Below are 14743 nucleotides of genomic sequence, written 5' to 3' on the forward strand. Positions count from 1 at the left end.
CTTGGAACTCATGCAAACCAAAAGTAAGTAGGTTCCTATCATTTAACCTTCAAAATAGTACTTAAAGTAGTATAAAAATAATGCTTGCAAACGGACAATAAAAATTGCTTTTGTACCATATATGCATATCAAATTCATCAACTTTTTATTGTTTTAAACATCCACAAAGATTCCAACAACAAAAACAAGTCTTTTTAAAAGTATTTTTATACACAGTTAAGTAAATGTATGGTAGCATGGAACATGCACTAATACCATGTAGAACATGAAAACATAAAATTCAGGTATTACGATAGGGGGCTCCCTGAAGTAAAGTGAAAAGTGAAAGTTGTGACATTTGCCAAGTATGGTAACCCATACTCGGAATTGGTGCTCTGCATTTAACCCATCCAAGTGCACACACACAGCAGTGAGAAGTGAACACATCGTGAACACACACCCGGAGCAGTGGGCAGCTATATATCCAGCAACTGGGAGTTCAGTGCCTTGCTCAAGGGCACTTCAGTCATGGGTATTGAGGGTGGAAGAGAGCGCTGTTCATTTACTCTCCACCTACCGACAACTCCTACCAGCACCGAGACTCACACCGGTGACCTTTGGGTAACTAGTCCAACACTCTGACTTTTAGGCCACAGCTGCCCCTCAGTGTGAGTTTTTCCCAGTCCATCACTGTGCACATGTCTCCAGTCCAACTCAAGTCACATTTCATGACATCCCATGAAACTGCAAAAAGCAGTTCCTTTCAGCTGTGATGCAAAAGGGTGCAAGTCACATTTGCTGCACTTCATGCGGACGATCCCCCTTCAGCCAGGTGTATTTGCACTTCCCTTTATTCTCCATGACAGGCCAAACCTGCACTCTTCCTATTGCCCTTTCCATAAAATATAGCTGTATTCATTTTCTGAAATGAAGACATAATTTTGTTATTTATACATCAATACAACTATACTACAATAAACACTTCAAATCATTAAATAACTGTGATAATTTTATTGATGCTACTATCTATAAAAAATCCCAATGGGGAAATACCTTACTGCAATTCCACTGTGGTACAGTGTTGCCATATGGCAACACACCTATTTTCCCATAGTGGTACAGAGTTGCCATATGGCAACCTTGATATTTTTTCTTAATTTACAGTAAAACTATGTTATACAAAATTGATTTATGAATGAAAATATCTAATTTACTTACCAAAGATGTTGCAAAAAAATCCCCCTTGAGAAAAGATGTTTTAGAAATTAGGTTAATAGAGCAATTTCTGGAGCACTTCAACAGTGTCTTCTGTGTGTGAGGTGACAGTGGGAAAAGGAGTTTTGGGAGGACATTCAGTTGTCATGGTGACTTAAAACAAAGCACATCATTGGCTACCTTAAGGCCTACCCTTTTAATTCCCATAATGTGATATATCATAGTTTTTTTTCAGAATAACAAGGAAATGAGTATAATTAATTGTTGCCATATGGCAACTCTCCGATACCATAGATGGGTATGGGTATTATTCTATAATCTTAATTGACCAAAGTGCCACTCTAATTAAAACATAGGCGAAAAGGCACTCGCTGAGCAAGAGTTGTTGTTCGCTCAAAAACAGAGTGCAGTTTCGTTTGGTGCAACTAGTGGCACTTTAATTACGCACTTTATGTTACTGCTAGGGGCTGAGGATCAAACTTCTTGATTGTTAATTACGTGTGTTTAATAAAAAAACTGTGTATGTGTGTACTGTAATATTAATACGTTCCGCTATGTTGGCATTGTCATGTGGTCTACGAGTTGAACGCATGTGGATGGCACTATGAGTATCCGAGGCGTCTCAGTAGAAAAATATTGTGGAAGCAATTGATGCAGGGTCTTAATTTTATTACTAGTTTCAATCAAACAATCTTTGGCCAAGTCAAAGTGATCTGAATGCACATGACATCATAATTTTGACTTACTATCTCATAAATGTACAAAATATTTTTTTAATTATAATAAAAAAAAAAAAAAATCTTATTAAACCCTCTATGGTACCGCATTATGTTCTAACCATGAAATATTTTTTTAAATAAGTTTTTATTACATGAAATAGCTTCAAATTATACAAATCCAAAAAAAAAAAAAATGTAAAAAAAAATTTTTTTTGGGGGTATTTTAGGAAAACGTTGCCATATGGCAACAGTGTACCACAATGGAAAATGACCAAAAAAGTAGTTTTTTCTATTAAACTATGATTATCTTTTCTATTTAAATTGACATTTCTTTTAGATATTGATAGATTTTTATACTTGGAACTCATGCAAACCAAAAGTAAGTAGGTTCCTATCATTTAACCTTCAAAATAGTACTTAAAAGTATTATAATAATGCTTGCAAACGGACAAAAAAAATCTCTTTTGTACCATATATGCATATCAAATTCATCAACTTTTTATTGTTTTACATCCACAAAGATTCCAACAACAAAAAACAAGTCTTTTTGAAAGTATTTTATACAAGTTAAGTAAATGTATGGTAGCATGGAACATGCACTAATACCATGTAGAACATGAAAACATAAAATTCAGGTATTACAATAGGGGGCTCCCTGAAGTAAAGTGAAAAGTGAAAGTTGTGACATTTGCCAAGTATGGTAACCCATACTCGGAATTGGTGCTCTGCATTTAACCCATCCAAGTGCACACACACAGCAGTGAGCAGTGAATACACCGTGAACACACACCCGGAGCAGTGGGCAGCTATATATCCAGCACCGGGGAGCAACTGGGAGTTCAGTGCCTTGCTCAAGGGCACTTCAGTCATGGGTATTGAGGGTGGAAGAGAGCGCTGTTCATTCACTCTCCACCAACCGACAACTCCTACCAGCACCGAGACTCAAACCGGTGACCTTTGGGTAACTAGTCCAACACTCTGACTTTTAGGCCACAGCTGCCCCCTCAGTGTGAGTTTTTCCCAGTCCATCACTGTGCACATGTCTCAGTCCAACTCAAGTCACATTTCATGACATCCCATGAAACTGCAAAAAGCAGTTCCTTTCAGCTGTGATGCAAAGGTGCAAGTCACATTTGCTGCACTTCATGCGGGACGATCCCCCTGCAGCCAGGGTATTTGCACTTTCCCTTTATTCTCCATGACAGGCCAACTCTGCACTCTTCCTATTGCCCTTTCCATAAAATATAGCTGTATTCATTTTCTGAAATGAAGACATAATTTTGTTATTTATACATAAATACAACTATACTACAATAAACACTTCAAATCATTAAATAACTGTGATAATTTTATTGATGCTACTATCTATAAAAAATCCCAATGGGGAAATACCTTACTGCAATTCCACTGTGGTACAGTGTTGCCATATGGCAACACACCTATTTTTCCATAGTGGTACAGAGTTGCCATATGGCAACCTTGATATTTTCTTAATTTACAGTAAAACTATGTTAGACAAAATTGATTTATGAATGAAAATATCTAATTTACTTACCAAAGATGTTGCAAAAAAATCCCCTTGAGAAAAGATGTTTGGAAATTAGGTTAATAGGGCAATTTCTGGAGCACTTCAACAGGCGTCTTCTGTGTGAGGGTGACAGTGGGAAAAGGAGTTTTGGGAGGACATTCAGTTGTCATGTGACTTAAAAACAGCACATCATTGGCTACCTTAAGGCCTACCCTTTTAATTCCCATAATGTGATATATCATAGTTTTTTCAGAATAACAAGGAAATGAGTATAAATTAATATAAAATGTATTAATATAAAAAAAAAATCAACAATTTAATATAATAAAAATAAAATGTATTGGTATTATTCTATAATCATTAATTGACAAAAGATGGCCACTGCTAATAAAACATAGGCGAAAAATACTGCTTCTGCTAATCCTGAAATGCTCATTTTCGTAAATGGTGGAAAAGGGTCACATGACAATACCCATATGGTGATCATAGCTACTTTAATAACTGCTGAGGAGTTTTTCATCAAAACAGTACATATAGTATTCGCATTCAGAGATCACGAATTGCTGTTTGATAATTCAGTAGCAGGTGGTAAAAGGAAGGGCACATTCTAGAGAGCATTTAATTATATGAAAAATTGAATAAGCCCCTGAGTGCAATATTTTTGGTCTGTTATTTGTTAAAATATTCCGAAGTTAACCCTGTTTTGTCAACCTTAAGCTAACAGACATTGTCTAAATGAGAAACTTTGCTGAAACCTGAGCCAGTCTGATGATTTTTCATATGAATGAGTAGAAACATAAGCTAAACCTTATTGAAAGTGACGTGAATGTATTCTCTGTATTTGTCCCATCCAAATGCACACACACATCAGTGAGTAGTGAACACACACCTGGAGCAGTAGGCAGCCATTGTTGCTGTGGTGCCTGGGAAGCAGTTGGGCATTCTGTGCCATGCTCAAGAGTCTCACCTCCCTGCCAAGAACCGGGTACCAAGACTCAAACCCATGACCATTGGGTAACAAGTCTGACTCTCTAACCATTAAGCCACGACTGCCCCTTAGACACCAGAGATATCTACAGTGTTTGGTCATAAATGCACAACTTAAATTCAAATAGTTTGACACATCATTGGGCATTCAAAAAAACCAGCAGGCCTATTGTCACGGCAAAAGCTACAACTTAAATGGTTTGTGCCAAATGCAGGAAAAACACTATTCAGTCAAAGCACTTTAATTTGAATAATTCTGGTTTCCTCTACAGTCTGGAACACACACTTTGAAACCAGAGAAAAGAACATAAACACGCTTCCCAGGTAGAAAAACATGGCACTAAGTTTTCCCTCTTTGTCTTCCTGACACCCCACCCACTCGCACACACAAACACATATACACACACACACACTAAAACACACACCTTACACACACACACACTAAAGCTTGTGTGCTCTGTGAGGTGTTGTGTTATGAACCAGAACACTGGGCTGTGTGAGTGTACCAAGGTTCTGGGTTCTAGTCTGGACACTGTGCAGGCTCTAGAATGGTTGCTATTATCACAGCTGTGAGTTGCCTGTGAAATTTGTCTGCAATTCACCTGAATTAGAATCACTCGGGCAGCTTGCAGCACTAGCTCCCCTCAGAACACAGCCTAATGGTTTGTTTATTTTAAAGGTTTTGCTTCTAGCAAATCACTCCTTATCTGTCATTGCCTTATTGTCCCACTGGGTCACCCAAAGGAAGAGCGAAGAGAAAAAGAGGTGGTGTGACAGATAGAAAGATAGGCAGATAGGCTACCTGTAGCTTCATTTTAAGGATTTTACTTTGTTCATTGGTCACAAATTTTTAGATTTCTGAATTTATATTAACACATATAAGCATTTTATCAGAAGATATTGAAAGACACTGCAAAAAAAATATTTCTTAGTATTTTTTTCATATCAAACACACACACACACACACACACATACACACACATACACACACAGACACATATATATATATATATTTACTTGAGAAGCTAAATTAATTTTTTTCTGAAAGAAAAAATATCAAAATGAAATGAGTTTACGCTTAAAACAAGAAAAAATATTTGCCAGTGGGCTAAGAAAAACAAGATTATTTTTACTCTAATAAAGATATTTTTTCTTGTTTTAAGCATAAACTATAAAATATAATTGTTACACATTTTTCCAGAAGACTTAAAATCTTTTAAAAATGAAAAATAATGTGTGTATATATATATATATATATGTGTGTATATATATATATATATATAAATATTTTTATTCTCAAGTAAATGTATCTCTGTGTGTGTGTGTGTGTGTGTGTGTGTGTGTGTGTGCGTCTGCTTGGATGGGTGTGTGTATAAAATATAAAATATTTTGATTCTCAAGTAAATGTATCTCGATTTAGGAATTTTTTTATATTTGTACTGGAGAACAATACAAACTTTTTTTTAAAGGTTCAGAATATATATATATATATATATATATATATATATAATATAATATAAATATAATATATATATATATATATATATAATATATATATATATATATATATATATATATAAATATAATAATAATATAATAATAATATAATATATAATAATATATAATATATATATATATATAAAATATTTTAATTCTCAAGTAAATGTATCTCGATTTAGTAATTTTTAGATATTTGTAATGGAAAACAATACAAACTTTTTTTTCTTTTTTTCTTTTTTTGCAGTAAATTTAAATTGGTCTTATGGTAAAGGTTCAGAATATGACAAAGGTAAATGTCCATTAACAAAATTATGATACTTAGCTATATATTATATTTCATCCAATTTCCCTTATAATGAGACATTTGATATTTCCAGTGTCATAGCATGTCCGTAAACAATGCAATACAGTTAAACAATGTGGGTATTTACATAAGACACAATGATTTAGTGATTACAGTGGGCTACAAAATAGTATTTTGAAAGTGACTCATCTATATAAAAGCATAGTAAATGGTCCCTGACATCATAATTGTCTGGCATAATGGCCCCTGCAGATGTCTGTCAACTCACTCTCTGGTGTAAAATGGTAAGGAATTTGAGTGGAGTGGCTGTTTTGTTCTCTGCCGATGTTCCTAAGAGCCATGACACGCGAAAAGAGCTGAAAGAGCACTCAGAATCTGTCTGTCACAGCCGGCTGCTTCTGTGTCCTATCTGCTACCACTTACCCAAACATGCAACAAATTTGCTTTTAATTGCAGGGATTCTGCTCTGCTTGTAAATAGTTTTGCTTTGACAGTTCATTTATTTTGTGTGATTGCTGCCGTCTATTTATAGTTTTAATTCGGGGGAATGCATTGCATATGAATTCCTTGAGTCATCTATGCCCTGCTCAAAGACAAAAACGCATGAATTATTATTGCCTGGTGGGGAAGCGTTTATTTATTCATAGACCCCAAAATTGTGCTTCATGCACGCTTGGCAAAGCAGATGGCATTTCCTAAGGACTCCACGAGTTTAACAACTGAAACGGTGGAGTGTAATTACTGCAAACCCAGACTTTCAAAACTCCTAATTCTGCATTCTGTTTTTTATTAAATCTCAGTTATCCAATGCGATGAATCTCATTTTGTAAGCATTTTCCCAAATATTTACCTGAGTTTAAACTTTTTGCTAAAATATGCATTAAATAAATACTTGATACATTTGATTAAATATAGCCTAGTATTTAATCAATTATATATCCTAAATGTGTTCAAATGTTTTATTATTGTTTATTATTGATATATTATATATATATTTATATATTAACAAAAAGTTTAAACTCTCAGGATTTTATAAATGTAGCCTAAATGTCTTTATAAGTTAAGATATAATGTATAATTTTAGAATAACACCTAGTATTTTTTTTTTCATGTTTCCTACATTTTTGCTGTTTTATAAAGGTTTGCTGAAAAGTTCAGTATTTTAAAATCAAATTCTACAGTACAGTTTTCCTTTAATGACGAAATCATCTTTTTTTCGATGGTGGAAACGTTGAATAGCTTTTTTGCAATGAAGACTCTATGGAATCTGTCTATACATAAACTATAAAATAAATAAACCTACCTTGGGAATGGGAAATATTTACAGGAGTAAAAAGTGACACTAGCCCCCGGGTCGCTTCTGATGATCAGAGCGCAGTTTGTGAGCGCGCATTGGCCGCCGCGGAGCTGCAGGAACAGCAGCATGTGTACTGGGCACTAGAGGGCAGATGATCCGCGGTGCTCCTGCAGGTGTTGTTGTCATCCAGTGGGTGATCACCGCAGACGGTAATTAGCGACTCATCCCTTCACGCTGGGCGCGAAAGCATCAATTGGTGACGATGCGCCCTTATCCATCTTCCCGCCATCAGAAGTCACGGTCCATTTCCGCTGCACAAACGCTCGCGGATGTTTTCCTGATTAAAGCGGGAGATAGAGCGCGTTTAGTCGAGACAAGTCCAGCCAATCACAGACTATCACTGATAATTGCTGAAAAAATTATTAAACCATATTTACCCTGCAAAACTGAATGGATTTTTGTCCAGTTTACCAGAGCTAAATACTTAACTTAAAAATAAATAAATAAACAAAATATACTAAATGCTAACAACAACGTATTTAATATTTTTAAAAAGGGATTTCACTCAGGCGATTTATTAAAATGACGAGAAGACAAATTGTTACTTGGGTTTAAATGTTTTCTTACGGTTTTTTTTTTTTTCAGATTTTCATAAGCTAGCCCTATAATAATTCCATATTTATCTTATTCAGATTAGTCGTTTAGAATGATTGTAAAGTACAAGATGTATCCCCCCTTACCTCAACTATCATTTTATTTTTAATATTTTAACTCAGAATAGGCATATAGGACACGTTTTAATTCAAAACATCCAGTGCAGCTGGAAACAAATGGAGAATACATAAAACAAATTCTAATAAACTGTTGTTATTGGAGGACATATTATACATCATGTTAAACAAGATAACCTTCTTATTCAAATGATACCAGACATTTAACATCCATAAACCTTCACAAATCAAATTATAATCCATATATATCATTTTACTTTCATTTTATTCAAATTTGAATGCCATATCCCAATATCAGTGTATTGTTTATTTGTTATTATGGCTGAATCACATTATATTGGACTGAAGACATTCGTCTTTAATTCGTTTTAAGTCTCTATTTACTATATTTAACCAAATCTCGTAAAGAACGAGAGGTGTGATAATGTTGGCTTTGTGTGACGATGTGAAAGCACCCGAGCCAGACGCAAGAGTCTAAACCAGTTTCCGCAAACTCTCCAATTTTGTTTAAAGAAAAAACTCAACAATTATTTACACTCCGGAAAGCCAAAGGTCAGGCAAGAGAGGTTGGAGAATGAGCACCTTGCGTCTGCTGCGTTCTCCAAGGTGGAGAATGTGACACGGGTGATTTTTGCCATACACCCTTATGGTGTTAAATGAGATCTGACCTGGGCAAGGGTTCACTATTAGCTGCAGAATCAGATATGCAACTGAAAGCACACACAGACCTTGGTTGTTTCTATTTTATATTAATAACTTTTGAGGTTTTTTTATTTTTGTTGTTGTCATCATCCATCATTTGTGTAATTGAAGTGAAATACCACTGATACATAAATATCAGACCTCTCAGACAGAATCAAACACTTCCAAAAACAGATGCCTGTCTCCTTGTAAGAACTTCAAAACTCATCTGAAACAGAACGCCTGTCAGTGCTCTGATAATTATTTAGATACGCCGCATACTTGTGGCTGAAATGCTCCCTTTTAAACGCTCCACTTTAAACTGACCAAAATTGAGCGAAGAATAATCCCTGTCAGTTGTAGTGGTCTGCCTCACATCAGGCTGGAAAAGCTTTAATACGACTGCGCCACATTCATTTCTGTAACATAAACGAACTCGATTCATTCTCCCATAGCCTAAAAGTGCAACTTAGCTGAATTTAACTGAGGCATTACAGCCGGCGGGCATGTGACCACATAATTTCTCCCCAAAATGTCCCACACTTCCTCTCTGTGTTATCATTATGCCTCTCAAATGGACACTTGAAAGCCTCGGCCATTCTAAGGCTGAAGCGCTGAACTCTGGAACTGTTTGCACTGATTGGGCTTTTTCCAAATGAGGCCATGGTCTATATCAGGCCTGTTTGACGACATAACAAGCCTGTTAATATTGGAAGGAAATGCTGGGGGTCACAGAGCTCACAGCCGTTTGACCTTCAGGGGTCAGAGGGCAGAGAACCAAGGGGTGGCACATGGCAGAAAGAGAGCCCTAATGATTTAGATATCTGCTACACACTCAGCAATCTCCTCTTATTAACCGTCTGGCCTGAGAAAGTCTAGCGTCTGTCTGCTAAATAATAAACCAACTTTGTGGAGAGCAGGGCCAATTTTAAAGTGCATTTGAATCGGCATCACCAAAACCATGCATAATGAAAGACAGTTGACCGCCATCGGTGTGTGGTACAATGACGATTCATATTCATTCTGTTTAAAGGCCTATAGTTGGTATACAGTAGGTGGTGGAGGGAATGTCAAATATTATGGAAGATTATAGAGTCTTTTGGACACGATTGTTTATTTGCCTTGTGCTCAAAGCACTCTTGCACTTCACAGTTAAGGAAGGTGCTCAGCCTTTGTGGCTTCTGACAATGAGGGCTGTCATAGAAGCCTCTCTCTTCAGCTGGATTAAGTGAGCGTTTGCTTAAGTCGGCTGAAATGGCTCTTCTTACTTGCCAATGCATGGAGTGGTGCTCAGTTTCATCTAAATAATTTTGTGCACATGAGTCTTACAAAACCGTGTCCTTGGAAAACACTTTCAAAAGTAATTTCCGTCTTGTACTACTGCATGTAAACAGAGTAATTGTATTTGGGAAACTCCCAGCGCCAGCTGAACACAATCCTTGCACAACGTTTTTTTCGGGGTAGAATGGGATTGCAGTTTTAATTTCATGTATGATTATGATATCAAAAATGATAAGCAGAATATGTGTATTATTAGATCTGGGTACAGACTGTGAAGTATCATTGCACTAAAAATATAATATGATACTACAGGCTTTTTTGATAAGTGGAAATGTACGATCCACTAAATACTATTTTTTTTAAATTAACTTGCGGGTCAAACCGTTGTTATTTGGGGACACTGACTCTACTCTTAAGTTACAGCCCAAGTGTTTCCTTATGCGCATTGGGGTTGCTTACATAGAAAATGGCTGGTTTCGTATATATGGTAAAAGACCAGATGTTTGCATTTGTGAGCCTCAACCCTAAATTTGTTGCATCTGGCGCTGGGCTTTTCTGTTTATGCCAAACTGAAAGGTTGCGATTATAGATGTTTATTCACGTCACAAGGATTTGATCACACTACAGTGTGAAACACTTCACAGCCGCTCATGTGAATGGGGGTCATAGAGAGTTTAAAGACCTGATGGGAAAAGCTTATTGGCTAATGGAGGCATAGATATGCCCATTCATAAAGTTCTGGCACAAAGTCTACAACATTTTCAACTTTTTTTTTTTTTTGTTTCCAAGTATCTTTTGCAGGTGGATTATTCCACTCTGTGAGACCCACTTATTTAATCAGTTCTAGTACCCACACTTATGACCTCATAGCTAGTCAAACAGCCTCATAGCTAGTCATGTAAGCTCATTTAGATTAAACCTATTTGTGTCATTAGTGGTTATTGTACAGCAGGGGTCTTTAAAAGACAGGGCAGGGTATACCTGTAACATATTGCATACAACTGTTGGAATTTAACCCTGACCTATATATTCATATATAGTCCCCCATATATATATATATATTCATATATAGTCCCCCATATATATATATATATATATATATATATATATATATATATATATTTTTTTTTTTTTTATACACACACGTATGTTTTTGAAATCTTATTTTTACGAAGGCTGTATTATTAAACAGTAATATTGTGAATTATATTACAATTTAAATTAAATATTGTAAAATATTTAAAAATGTAACTTATTCCTGTAATGGCAAAACTTACTTTTCAGCATCATTACTTCAGTCAGAAAAACAATATTGTATTTATTTAAAATTATAATCTTTTGTAACATTATAAATGTCTTTACTGTCACTTTTGATCAATTTAATGTATCCTTGTTGAAAATAAGTATTAATCTATTTAAAAAAAAATCTTACTGGCATATACTGTACTATCCTCATAGACACACAAACATAAAACAGAAAGTCGCTATAGGATTTCTTCAGGGGCATCACTGGGATCTTGCTCCCCTCTGCACGATCTTCTTGAACCATGAGGAATGTAACTTCTGAGACCCTACACAGTGAGGCTGAAGACCACCAATAATCCACAGCAGTGCCTGCATCACTGTTAGGCCACACAGAGACATGACTTACTCAAACATTCCAATGCAATTAAAGCATCTTCTGCATGGCACGTTCCACTGAACCACTGGGGGCTTGTTAATAAGACCGCAGGGCTTTTACTGAAATCACAGTGAGAGGCGGGCAGTCCGTTCACATCTGTGACCGCTACACCGCATATGATCAACATGAGATAAGCTCAAATATGACACTCAGCAGATCCCACCTGGACTCCCCTGACACTGCAATTATGAAACCACTTGCCCTCCTTAAAGGCACCTATAATTAATTCCTAATGGACCCAGAAATTATTTTAAGCCCTGTGACATTGCTGTAAAACAGGTATAGACCTAAAGGGAAAATGCTCTATTAAATAAAATGACAAAAAGAATGTCTCCTAAGCATTAGTAGGTTTGTAGATCTTGTCCTAAATAAGCATAAAATATCATATAAATAAAATAACATCAACTAGTTATTTGATTAACTGTACTTTTCATCAGAACCAATAAAATATTAAACACAAATCATCCATGCCCACTGCAAACTGATGATGAATGATTTTTTTTTTTCTCAACATAGCCAACATGCCTGTTCGGGTTTTTTCTGGGATTTTTTGGCAAGGGGAATGTCCTGCATTGCTTTAGCCATCTGCCGTCCACAAGCTGAACAATAACACACACTCTGAGGACATAGGACAGATGTCTCTGTGGATGAAGAATATATTTTAAATGTAAGTACTGTCTTATTAATTTCTGCGAATCTATTTAACAGTACATTTGGAATAACTACCAGCCAAACACAATTCATGTTTAATTCATGTTTTTTATGATCTTAAAAAGTTTTCTAAAGGCTTACAGTATGCTTAAATAATTTAAGTTAGTTTTGTAAATTATAAGAATAAAGAAATAATTAAAATATAACTGTGAATATAACTGTGAATTTATTTAGAAGCATTTTTTTTCAAGTTGGACCAGATACTGAAGAAAAAAACATCTGTAATGTATGAAAATTGTAATATTTTGGTGACTTTAATACTATTCTAAAATGTGTATAGTACTAGTAATAAAATAAATACATACATACATAAACAATAATTAACAAGTAGGTGTGTCAAATTTTTTTACTTGACAATGACTTAAAATGCATGGTAAATAAATCACAGTTTATTTAGTAATTGGTTTAAACAGCATTAAAAGATGTTTGTCCACAGAACCTATGAATGAAGATGTTAGGGTTCTTTGTCAATGTTCTGTATCAAATTATTTTTTAAAATGATATATTTAATTAAAGAGCTTAACCACCCGTCTTCTTCCAAATCAGTCATACTAAATCTTTTTGAAATGGCACTGCTTTTTCTGATGTTAACTAACTAAAACAATGTTTGCTAAACACTGCTGTGCACAGACAAACAAACTGGTGGCAGGAACAAGTTAGGCCTGATATACTGGCCTCTTCTGCAATTCCTCTTAGAGATAAACATAATTAATATGTAACAAAGTACTTAGGGGGGGACATGGGTGCTACTTTGCTGGGGGGTTTGGTTTACCGTGGAGCAATGAGCTGTGGCGTTTTCTGCACTGTGTGTGATACATGGCAGATGTCGATGACAAAATCAGCATTTTCATGTTGAGAGTGGAACCCTGCCACAAATACCTACTCAAATATGGTTTTATCCTAAATTATTTGAAATGTATGTCATGCCGTTAAGAATGTCATGCCGTTAAGATTTATTTGGGATTGTGTGTAACGTTGAAGACCAAAGGAAAGAAATAAAGGCAAAAGTAAACATGAAAAAATGTGAAATTGGTTGAGGCCAGATTTGTACAGTAATTGTTTGGTTATGGACAAATGTTTTTGAACAAGGTTAACATTTTTTTTTTTGTGTATTTCCTCTCCAAATGAGCTCTAAAAACCCATAAAAAACAAACCCTCTTCTTTATTCAACGAATCTATTACCACACAACACATACCATAAAATAAAATAAAATAAATTTACTTTAATCTGTAAAAAAAAATAAAAAAAAAATCCTAACTGATGTCATAAAGCAGATGTACCCGTCAACCCTTACCGCTGAGAAGCCACAGACGTATTTTCTGGGATGTCTATCTCCACCTTGTGGCTCTCTGCATGTTCACCTCCAGTCCTCATAAATCAGGGCAAGAAGAGAGCTATGATGTTGAAAATAAGAACAAGTGGAAACCACTAGGAAATAAAGAAAAAACAGAGAAAGACAATTTACACATAGAGCTAAATATATCAGGAGAGCAATATTACTACACACACATCCTCTTATACATATGAACCGTCTTTCAAATAATAGTATATTTGAACTATATGACAGAGTCCGAACATGAATAGAGTATTAACAGTGTTGCCCTTGGCTTGGTTCATGTTAATGATTTGGCTGGAGCCGCTGGTGTTTTGGCTTTAGCTGTGTATTAATGAACAAAAGCAAAAAGTGCAGCTTGGCTTCCAGTGGACAATGTGGTTCTAAATGGGGGGATTGTGTGCGAGTTGAGAGTTTCTCCAGGGCATCAGACCTGAATGGTACAGTAGCATGAGCCCATTTAAAAGTAATTACCACAGCATGTTCCAGAGAACGTGTGTAGCCCTGCCATTCCACATGAATGGTGGAAGAACATGTTACCAAAACTGACTTTTGTGTGGCGTTATGGCATGGGAACAGACTTAAATACATAAAAAAAGAAACAAAACAACTTAAATAAAACAGACTTAAATACATAATGAGCGACTCACTGCATTTAGAAAAACAAATTACGCATGTGACAATAAAGCCTAATACAAAAAGTTAAAAATAAACAGCAAGACACGTTACATATAGACATTAATAAAAAAAAAAAAAAAAAGTATCTTTGTGAGTCAGAAAAACAGAGTGCACTAC

At 35.5% G+C, this 14743-nt stretch overlaps 1 long non-coding RNA gene across 1 annotated transcript in view; it reads right to left on the reverse strand.

Annotated features, from left to right (window-relative positions):
• LOC122146611 overlaps window positions 1-7894 on the reverse strand; it is a 31179-nt gene extending 23285 nt beyond the window's left edge. Inside the window, exon 1 of the long non-coding RNA XR_006161136.1 lies at window positions 7536-7894. This is a non-coding gene — a long non-coding RNA (uncharacterized LOC122146611). The remainder of the gene's footprint in view (window positions 1-7535) is intronic.
• Window positions 7895-14743: the final 6849 nt, after the last annotated feature.

This window comes from Cyprinus carpio, chromosome A11 (assembly GCF_018340385.1).
Source record: "Cyprinus carpio isolate SPL01 chromosome A11, ASM1834038v1, whole genome shotgun sequence".
NCBI classification, from domain to species: Eukaryota; Metazoa; Chordata; class Actinopteri; order Cypriniformes; family Cyprinidae; genus Cyprinus; species Cyprinus carpio.